Source organism: Diceros bicornis, chromosome 1 (genome assembly GCF_020826845.1).
Source record: "Diceros bicornis minor isolate mBicDic1 chromosome 1, mDicBic1.mat.cur, whole genome shotgun sequence".
Lineage (NCBI taxonomy): Eukaryota > Metazoa > Chordata > Mammalia > Perissodactyla > Rhinocerotidae > Diceros > Diceros bicornis.
This window is the reverse complement of record NC_080740.1, coordinates 67,751,227-67,761,708: the sequence shown is the minus strand read 5'-3', so window position 1 is coordinate 67,761,708 and position 10,482 is coordinate 67,751,227.

Here is a 10,482-nt window from a genome sequence, read left to right as displayed (position 1 = left end):
CCAGGAACGGGACAAATTGAAATTGTAAACCATCTGAGAGGATGCACTGAGAACACAGCATCATTCATATCACACTCCTGTCAGAGATGCAAACCTAAATCTAATCACAAGAAAACATCAAACTAACTTAAATTGATGGCTATTCTACAAATTAACTGACCTGTAATGTTCAGAAGTGTGAAGGTTGTGAAAGTTAAGGAAGACTAAGGAACTGCTCCACACTGAAGAAAGATAAAGAAATGTGACAAGGATATGAAGTATGTGACATTGAGCTGGATCCTTTTGCTACGAAGGATATTATTGGGAAAACCGGTGAAACTTGAAGGGGTTTGAGGATTATATAGTAGTAATGCATCAATTTTAATTTACTGACTTTGATGGTAATATTATGGTTATATAGGAGAATGTTCTTATTTGTAGGAAATACACACTGAAGTACTCAGGTGAATTAGGGCATCACGTTGGCAACTTTCGCTCAAAAAATTCAGGAAAATGTATGTTCTTTTACTATTCTTGCAACTTTCTGCAAGTTTGAGATTGTCTCTAAGTAAATAAGTAAATGAAAAGTTAATAAATGAAGGAGGAAGAATACTAAATCCACTCTGAAAAAAGGAAAAAGCTTGTTAGATTGGTCACACATTAAAGGGATGATACAGTAAAATGAAACAGAAAGAATGAATGAAAAATTTCTCAAAATTCTCTTAGAAGATGATCATAACAAACATTGTTTTGGAAATCTATGCCTTCTAATATTCAAATAATCAGGTTTACTATTAATATAAACCATAACTTCATGCAATGCAAGAGTGTTTTAAATTTATTTCCACTATCAGTCAAAATTACTCTCTTCTAAATAACATGGGCAGGAGGTTATTTTGGAAAAATAGTCTAGTCTGTCTGTGGCTACTCTGCTTTGGCTCATGATCACTAAAGAATTGAAAACTGCTCAGTGTTAAACAGAAAAAAAGTCTTTCATATCATGAAAATTAAGAAGGAGTTGATTTTAAAAAAAGGTTCTAAACATTAGAGCAGGAACCATCACAATGATTTGTTTTTGATGCCTGACTAATGGGTTGTGAGCTCCCAGCAGTGAAACCTCATAAATATGCCTGACACTTGCACATTAAACCAGAACTGCTCATTATTTTACTGGCATAGGTCATTAATAAATCAAGAAGTTTTACAAGAATTACATAAAAACTAACCAAAAGTGTAAGATAAACATCTTCTCTTGAGGAGAAGAGATATTATCATCATCAAGTTAACAAAAAAGTAAGAAATGGGGACAAAAGAAAAAAAGAACTCAATGAGCAAAGTAAGGTTCAAAGGAGTAAATGCAGAAACATTTCAGGATAATCAGAAATTAAGCTAAAAATTATCTGGTCTGAGGTAATATAATATATTAAAGTTTATTTTATACTAACTTGACCAATTTGCCTGAGAAATGTATAAGAGTTCCTGCAAAAATCGGAAAGACACGTAATGATTCTTGGTGTAAACCAAGCAGAAAAAAATTACATCAAAATCGCCATCTCCATCAATAAGTTTGAATTGTGACTGACAAGCAGAGGCTCCAGAGTATTCCATGTTTTCTTACTATAATGGAAAGAGAAGACCCTGGGAGCTCCTGTAGGTGGGGAGGAAAATCAGAATATGAGGCAATACTTTTATTTTTTTATTCTACAACCCTCTTGCTAGTGCTAGTCCCAGTTCACTGGTTCAGTTGCATAGAAACATATTTGAGAAAGTTTCCAGATCACAACAATTTTCTTGAAAGAATTTTGGTAGAGAACTTTTTTAAAGTTGTTTTTATTGCTCTCCCCAACCTTATCTTGACAGATTGGATTAAGTACACAATAACTATGTCAGGAGACACCGTGTCCCTTCCCGGAGAGAGAGAAGGCAGGGAACCTTCTTCATTTACCAAAGGAAAGAAAATATTCTCCCAAGAAAAGGTGTTTTCTGAAGTAAGAGATGGATCAAATTGTTTTTACAGGGAGACCTGTTAAAATCTGCATTCCTGTTGATACCTGGCTCAAGACAAGGTTGACATGAGGGAAGCCGTTATAGAAAAGAAACCCTATTGTAACTTTGAATGTCCTCTGACTAACTAACCCAGCTGGATATGCACCCTCCAGGAGATCTAACTGTGCTGTAGATTTTACAACCCCTGCTTGTGCATGTACCTCCCAGCTGTGATAAGATGATAACTTTGTTCTTTTGAGTTCCTTAGGACTGTGATGACTCCCGAAAAGAGAGTCTATGCTGGTAGCCATCATCAATGAAAACTGAAAGATCTGGTGTGGCGACACCCAGTCTGTAACGCCAGAGGATCAACATTCCTAACCCCCTCCCCTGTAACCCACCAGCCTATATAGCTGCTGTAAGATTTTGTGCCCCCTTAAGATGGGTTTTTTCAGACATGAGTCGGCCATCTTCTCTCTTGATAGCAAGCTGTAATGAAAAGTCCTTTCTCTCCTACCACCTTGCCTCTTGACTGTCGGCATGTCTTGTGGCAGTCAGACAAGGCCCCTCCCCAGCTTTGGGCAGTAATACTGTGACTTTGTTAGGTGTTTTTCTTGGCCTTTTCACAAAGCCTTGGGGATCTGGCTGTGATGCTTGTGCTTCCAACTGTCATGGCCCACCCTCCTCTGACTGACCCACTTCCAGAATGTTTCCAGGTGGGTTCCTAAGGATTTGCATGAAGAGAAACATTTCCCCTGCCCTTTCTCCTGCCAGAAATTACTGACTTTTCTGGTTTTTCTATAAAAATAAAATTTCTTTCACATGAATCTAATAGATAATATTTCTGTAGAACTGCATAAACAAAATACCTGGGTTTTGCAGTGCTGAAGACCCTGAGAAGCAGTGAAGAGATTTCTCAAATACCTTCACATATTTCAAGAATGAGACTTTCTTCCCTGATTTGATGACCAATAAATCATATTTTCTTGTGTAAGTTTGAAGTAGAAGTTTTAAAATATTTTTTTTCTTCTTATTTTAATCTTTTTAAACCTCACCTCTTTTGTTCTAATTTTTACTCCCTGATTTTAGGTAGAAAATTGCTCTGGTGCCTAACTCAACTTTGAGTTACTAGAAATATTTGAGAAGAAATTTGCAGTAAATGTTTAGAGAGTATTTTTACGAGGGAAAATAGATCAAAATAATCATCTAATAACAGCCAACTCTACTGAACAGTTAGGAAAAGTTATTTTTTTAAGTAAAATATTTATGTGAAATCTCTTAATTTTCTAAACATTGAATAAGAACAATGGAGTATTTCATAGAATTTAATATTTATTTCTTCTCCTTTTTCTGAGGGGGAGAATTTTAATTTCTGTCACCTGTGGCTGGGTAGCTGCAGACCTCTGATCATTAAACCGGCTGTTTTCTAGACCCTGAGCTTTTTCAGAATTAGCCCAAATCGAAGACAGAGCTAATTATCTCACTCTAATGGCTATGATTTAGGAAATTCCTTACTTTGCCAGAAATCTATGCCCCTCATCAAGATTTTGTCTCAGAACTCATAGAAGTGTTTTTGTTAAAGGTAGTATTACTTTAGTAAGGTTACTGTTTACTCTCTTAAATCTGAGGGAATGTTAATTTTAAAGGCTTCTTAGAATTTGAGTGGGGCCACACCCCCCACAATGCTTTCCCGAGCTGATTGGATGAGACCAAAGAGGCAGTACCAGCCTGCTCCCAGCCCCGGCTCCAGCCCTTATCCTCACCTGGCTAGGGACGCTCCCTCATTTTTTTTTTCTTGCCAGAATACCGGAAAAATCACTTCTCCCTTAAAGCCATTAATTAGGCAATGGAGTGATTTCATAGAATTTAAATACAATAGTTAGATCTATATTCCACTTATTTTCTTGAAAAAAAATTAGGGCAGAAAATATGACCTACTCTGAAAATTGATGTTTGAAACTAGAACACAAGTGATTAGTTGGGACAGGAAGAATTTTAATTCAGACAGAGATTCTATTTTTTCCTGTTGTTGTTGTTTTTCCTGGCAGGAATTACCAAGCTCTCCAGTTTTCTTCTGTGGAAGTTCTTGTTTCAAGAATGTTCAAAGACCACAACAAATTTCAAGAAAGTTACCTTTATCTATCATTTTATTCGCCTCCCAATGTGAAATACTGTTTTTTGGACTAATTTTGAAATAGAAGTTTAAAAATATTTCTGGAACGTATTTCCTTTTCCTTTGTGTTTTTATTTTCATCCTCTGATTTTAGGTACAACAACTTTTTTACAAACTTATCTTTAAGTTTACTGAAACTTTGTAAGCAGAGACTTTCAATAAATATTTTAGAGCGTATTTCAGTGAGGCCCAATACCTTAAACTGAGACTTCCAACTAATTATGAAGAATAATAGAGATTTCCTTGAAGAATTTTTGAATAAAATATTCAATCGAGCAAGTTTAAAATTCTAACAATTGCCTGAGGACCAAGGGGATTCTACAATGCTTGTCATTTTGTTAATTCTTGTCTCTCTCTCTCTCTTTCTTTTTGGGTATATTAGTTGTATTCTATTTAATGAATAAGAACTATATTTTTCGATTTATAACGTAATGCAAATTACTATCAGAAATTAAAAGTTTCCAAATAAGTACAACATTTTCAAGTACTATTTTATTTTTTGAATATTTTTATCATTATTATTGTGGTAAGAACACTTAGAATTCTTGTCTCTTTTCTTCGGTGTCCTGAGCTTCTATTTTACATGTAGCGTTGGCTACCTCAAATCTCTCTGATCATTAAAATCTGTTTTTGACATTCAGCCTGAAACAGAATAAAACAGAACATCTCAAAGGGCACAGTTACCTCCTACCCTCTCCCAAAGTTTAGAGATTCCTTTAGATTGACAGGAATTCATAGCTGTTGCCAAAAAAAATTTTTTTTGCACAATGAGTAGCCCATTTTCTCAAAACTGTTACTTTGGTATCTGTGCTGCAGAACTGTAAGGCAAAGTGTTCCATTTTCAGAATTTAAAAATCTTGACTGAAAAAAAAATCTTGACTAAAATTAAGAGGATGCAGTCCTCCATTATTCTGTACAGGTAACCTTTGTTAAGCACCAGGGAAAAACCCCAACTCCTCGAACTTTTCTCAGGGCTCTTTTCTAGGTGACTTCTCGCTCTTTTCCATTCTCATTTTCTTCCCAATATGCTGACTGAGTTCTGCACGTCTCTACACTGAAGCTACTGGTTTTCATCTAGACTTTTCCATCCTTCTAACTCAACATTTCCAATGGGATTATCAAAAGATTGCATCTCATCCAAGAACTTTCTCTGAGAAGCTGTTTCTGAGATAAAATATTTACTCATTTACACACACACACAAAGTTGTATGAGTAGAATATGAGAAGACAAAGTAACTGCCTAAAATTGAAAACCATGTATGTATGTTATCTCTGTCTCCTCAGTTCATACGCTTCTTGGCAGCCTGACAAAGCTTCAGTCTCCCTACTTAGCTCACACTCTGGTTACCAACCTTCATTTTCTCTCTTTTTTTTTCCCCTTTTCCTTTTTCTTTCCCTTTCTAATGTGTATCATGTTATCTCTCCTCATCCAATAATGTTTACTCTTTAGAATTCTCAGTCTATTCATGCAGTTGGTGAAAAACTGTCACCCCACATCAGTTTACCAAGTGTATCTCTTTCCTAGGGCTGCCATAAGAAAATTACCACAAATTTGGTGGCTTAAAATAAGAGAAATTTGTGTTATCACAATTTTAGATGCCAGAAGTTTAGAATCAAGGTGTCAGCAGGGGGCCGACCCCGTGGCTTAGTGGTTAAGTGCGCGTGCTCTGCTACTGGCAGCCGAGGGTTCGGATCCTGGGCGCACCCTGATGCACCGGTTCCCGGCCATTCTGAGGCCACGTCCCACGTACAGCAACTAGAAGGATGTGCAGCTATGACATACAACTATCTACTGGGGATTTGGGAAAAAAAAAAGGAGGAGGATTGGCAATAGATGTTAGCTCAGAGCCAGTCATCCTCAGCAAAAAGAGGAGGATTAGCACGGATGTTAGCTCAGGGCTGATGTTCCTCACAAAAAAAAAAAAAAAAAAAAGATCTCAGCAGGGCCACCCTCCCTCCAAAGGCTCTGGGGGGCAATGCATTGCTTGGATCTTCCATCTTTTGGTGGTTCCAAGCATTCCTTGGCTTGTGGCCACATCACTCCAGTTTCTGCCTCCATGGTCACACTGCCTCTTCCTCTTCTCTCTGTGTCTCTCCTCTGTGTGTCTTTTATAAGAACACTTGTCATTGGATTTAGAGCCCACCCAGATAATCCAGGATGATCTCTACATCTCAAAATCCTTATTTAATGACATCAACAAAGACTTTTTCCCAAACAAGTTCACAATCACGTATTTCAGGAATTGGGAAGTGGACATATCTTTTGGGGGGCCATCATTCAACTCACTACACTGAGAAAGAATATTAGTCCTTTTTGAAAGTGTCAGGCTGCTTGCAACAAAATAAAAAGTTGTGGTTCATTTAGCTTAACTTCCCATAAACTTAAAATAATTTAGTACTAAGTATGGAAAAAGAAAAAAAAATTAAGAGCTATCTACTGCCCTGATGTCCAGAGATTCCACAAATCATTCTTTGTCCAATTGCTGTTCGGTTCCTAGAATACAAAAAATCTTCATTTTTAGAATAAATATCCATTCTTTATTATGACCCAAACAATTGCCAGGTACAATGAGATAGCAGCATTAATACTGGACTTTTTCTGACAACAAAATTTTAAATATATTTTCTGAGGTGCAAATCTTGATTAAAGGTAAGTAGAAATATAAAGAACTTCAGTAGCAGAAATTCTGAAGTTACTATTAGCAATTTAAAAATTCAGAAAGAATGTATTCCTCATATTGTTGTTATGAAATTTGTTGTTGAAACAAAACATTACAAAAACTATTCTGATGAAGTATATATGCTTTTCTCTCTCCATTTGCCTGTGTCTTCATTTTGTTGACACTGAGTTCCAACCACTAAGCTTTTATTGTACAGTCATATTATAATTTGTTTTGTTTCTTTCATTAACATCACTAAAACACAAATCTAAGAGGAAAAACTTGATCATTAAAGTAAAAAATTTTAAGAAAAAAATATATAAATAGAATATGAGAATAATAGAGTTATTCGAATTAGATGTTTATGTTATTTCCTAATTTCTCACTAAGCCACAAACCTGAGAGGAAAAACTTGATCATTAAAGTTTTTTGAACTTTATATTTTAAGATATATTTTTAAGAAAATTAAAATTTTTTAAGAAATAATATATAAATAGAATATGAGGATAATAGAGTTATTTAAATTAGATTTTTATGTTATTTCCTAATTTCTCCACAGACTGTTTAGCTGTTGCAATATTGTGATTTATAAGAAATATATGTATTTGGTCATTCGGATGACCAAAATATATTTTTCGTATAAATTTGGTCTTTGTGGTTCCTGGCTCACAGCTCCCAAGATCCTTGGAATTTCCTGAGTGATAAGAGCAGTGGGAGCATCTTTTGTCATTATATTTGTCTCTTGTTCTCAGTTCCTGAGATAGCTTCAGAGCCATAAAAGTAAAATGGGTGTGTGTTATTCACAACAAGCCCCTTCCAAGACAACTGGGTTTATGTTAATGAGGTGACTTTTGGAAAGCACCTAAGGATGGGGGCTGGTTGCCTGGGGAACCAACCATGAAGAGTCTTGGAACTTTCAGTCTCACCCTCTGACCTCCAGGAAGGGGAGAGGGGCTAGAGGTTGAATCAATCACCAAGGGCCAGTGATTTAATCAATCATGCCTATGTCATGAAGCTCCATAAAAACCCAAAAGGAAGGAGGTCAGAGAGCTTCCACGTGCGGCAGTGCCGGGCCTGAAACTCCATGAGGACAGAAGCTCCTTTGATCAGGACCTCACTCTATGTATTTCTTCTTCTGGATATTGACTCATAACCTTTAATGTCCTTTGTAATAAATTGGTAATCTAGTGAGTAAATGAATTTCCTGAGTTCTGTGAGCCACTCTAGCAAATTAATCAAACCCAAGGAGGGGGCTGTGGAATCCTCTGATTTATAGCCGGTCGGTCAGAAGCACAAGTAACAACCTGGGCTTGCAGCTGTCCTCTGAAGTGGAGGGCAGGCTTGTGGGACTGAGCCCTCTATCTGTGGAATCTGTTCTATCTCCGGGTAGATAGTGCCAAAATTGAGTTGCATTGACCGACACCCTGCTGGTGCCTGAGAGAGGAAGCCTACACACACACACACACACACACACACACACACACACACACACACAGGAATTGGGTCTAGTAATACAAAAGAGCTTTCTCTTACCATCTGCCTTTCACCCTTTCCACTCTCCTGCTGGTGTCATGGGAGTGTTTCCTGAGATGTTTGGGTGAAACCAATCTAGTGAGACAGATCCAGCAGACTTGCCCCACCATATCTATATTCTTTAAGGTAGAGCTAACATCCTCCTCCGTTGCTAGGTAACACATAAGCATTGAGTACTTACTGCCGGCCAAGCTCTCTGTAAATATTTTAGATAAACGCCTTGTGTAATCCTTCCAGCGGCACTGCAGAGATAAGCATGACCTCCCCTTTTACAAACGAGGGCAGGGAGACTCTGAGATGGCTACTTGCAGAAGAACACGCTGGTGGAGCCAGATAGGAATTTGGTCTGCCTGACTCGAAAGTTTATGCATATAAACAATTCACTGTATGTGGTAGTTGTCCAAATTTAAATATTTATAATAATTTTTATGATTTTGATAAATAACATTGTTAGAGACCTGCTAACAGAACTTTTTTTCTAGCATGTAAATCTTTATGGGAATTGAAGAGCCTTTCATACACCTCAGTTAAATTCTTTGTGTTGATGGAGATAATAAGAATAATAAGTTTTCATATGCTGAGGTATATGGGGAAGCCATTCTGGTTTAAATCTGATTTGGCCTAAGACTTGTTTTTCCCAGAGCAGCCCACCAGACTGACTTATGGCCCACCAGACATGCATTGTACATCTGCTTCAAACATTTTTTGAAAGCAAAGAATGCGCTCCTTAAAGATAGGGATGTGAGGGCCAGCCCGGTGGCGCAAGTGGTTAAGTGCACGTGCTCCGCTGCGGCGGCCCGGGGTTGGCTGGTTTGGATCCCGGGTGCATACCTACGCACCGCTTGTCAGGCCATGCTGTGGCGGCGTCCCATATAAAGTGGAGGAAGACGGGCACGGATGTTAGCCCAGGGCCAGTCTTCCTCAGCAAAAAGAGGAGGATTGGCAGATGTTAGCTCAGGGCCAATCTTCCTCACAAAATAAATAAATAAATAAATAAATAAATAAATAAATAAATAAATAAGATAGGGATGTGATAGCTCCCTTTCTCTGACACCGATACCAGTACTTCTTTGAAGATAAGCTTTTCTTCCCAGAGAACTATGACCTGCTGTGTATGTGCTAAACTGTGGCAAAACATCTCCTTGTGACTTTGGAAAAAAAAATTATATTCTTATCACGCTTGATATATGTTCTTTGTTCTGAAACAGTATATATCTATGCTGTAAACCACACTTCCCTGGAGTACTTTCTTCCTTGGGGAAGCGCTTCCAGACTAGTCCTCAGCTCAATAAATATCACTCTATCTTTTGTATCTACAGATTGGTTATCGATTATTTGCATCGACATTTCTATTTGCACAATTCAAAAGTTGCTTCTTCAATTTTTCTGATTAAGGGAAGGTTTCAAAGGGAATTTTATTATAATCATCATTTCATTTCACAATCCGGTTTCCATTATCTCTTTTTAGCAAGAATTATATAAAGACCTGATTAAAGTTTCATGTTACTGAAAGATTTTAAATGTTTTTTTTGCACTCTGACAGTTTAGAAAGCAATCTCTGTGAAGAATTAAAACTTAAAAATTGAAAACTTTGTGTTTTATTAAATAATCTTGAATTAGTTATGAAATAATTTCTGAAAAGAGATTAAAACAAAAGAGATACAACTTTCATACTTATCCCAAGGCCCTTTGTGAACTTAGTGCCAATCCTATAGGATGCCAGTAGGGAAGCTGTCTGCTAATCTCACTGCTTTAACTAATGATTTTTAAAATCTCATCCCATTGTGATCATAGGCCTTTGGTGTTTTCACATTATTGGCCGTCGTATAGGTACCATTACCGAGAGATTCCTGTGAGTCAGACATTGGTCAAATCCTTTACTTATATGATCTCATTTAATCTTCCTCACACTCAGAAATAGTTGTCATCACCATTTTACAGATGAAGAAACTGAGACTCATTATTATTAATAATAGATCACATTTATTGAGCATTTGCTGTATTTTTACCTTTTCACCTTGCATTTGCGAACTGATTTAATACTCGTAACAATCTTGTGAGGTAGGTATAGTTACTTTCACTCCTATTTTACAGATGAGGAAATTGAGGCTCAAAGAGTTTATGTTACTTGCCCACAATCACCAAGTTAAG